The following is a 1,234-nucleotide window of genomic DNA, read 5'->3' on the forward strand; positions in this document are numbered from 1 at the left end:
ATAAAAACATTAAGTCCATGGGCTCTAACCACAAAAAAAGTAGAAATCAAAGAAGGCAGTATGCCAGCTTACATTTTTCCCTGGCTTGGTACTTCTCCTGCCTGCTGTCTGTGATACTCCTCCTTGTGGCACTGCCACTGATTCTCTGACAGTCATCAGGAGTTGCCCTCTCACAGCAGACCAGCCTCTCTGTGACACTCCCATGCACAACCTCCCTGGCCACTGCCTCCAACTGTCACCAGGCCCAGGGTTTTTATAGTTCTGGCCTGCCCCCTTCTGGTCACCTGACTAGACGGCCAGGCTCAGCTTTTAACCCCTCCCCTGCCAGCGGCTGTGCCCAGAAAGTTCTGGTCTTAAAGGGACCGGCCTGCTTTCTGGTAACAGGGCTAGGGTTCCCTGTTACACTCCCCAGATTGACCAAGCGTAATACTGGGCCCTCTTCCTCCTCTGCTTATCTGTAAGTGCATCGGTGTCTCATGTGAGCATCCAGGGCACAACAGACCACATGCCCTTATGCGGATGTTGATATGAGACAATAAAGACACCCTGGATTCCAGAGTGAAACCTCTTGAAGGGCTAGTCTCATTTCAAGATGCGACTTCTCTGATGCCATATGCTGGGAATCCAGCCTCCTAAAATAGCAGTCTGTTTTTGGCACCGAGTGGCAGGAGATAAATGACACACAAATGACACCGATTCCCTTGAGATGGCAGGAGATGGATTAAGATTGTCAATATCCTTGAGAGGTTGAATGTACCTGCATAAAGTATTGTTCCTCCCGGGGGCACGAACAGCACCTAAGCTAAATGCTCTAAGCAAATAACCCAAGATTTAATCTCACTTGAAGGAGGAAAGGAGGCGCTCAAGGTGTCTAACAAGTTGTCTTGTCACTGTGTGTACTTTGGGATCTTCTGGCATGACAAGAGCGGTAGGAAAGGAGGAAGGGTGTGTGTACGTATGTGTGCGCATGGGTGCTGACAGAACAAGACAGGCCTCTCTGCATGTTTTATGTCTTGATTTTTGCAACAATCTGACAGTCGTCAAGGCAAGGAAATAAAGCTGGTTGCAATGTGCCTGAGGCAGTAAAGACGGCAGCTGTAATTCATGTAGGCAGCTCCAAGGTGGAGAGGGTTTTCAGTGGAGTTTCACTAGGCCCAAGAGGAAAAGTTTAATCCTTTAATTTTAGGGAAAAGTTGTGCTGCTCCTAGGGATGCAGCCTACTGGCTCTAGAGAT

Source organism: Crocodylus porosus, unplaced genomic scaffold (genome assembly GCF_001723895.1).
Source record: "Crocodylus porosus isolate Cpor-Errol unplaced genomic scaffold, CroPor_comp1, whole genome shotgun sequence".
NCBI lineage: Eukaryota > Metazoa > Chordata > Crocodylia > Crocodylidae > Crocodylus > Crocodylus porosus.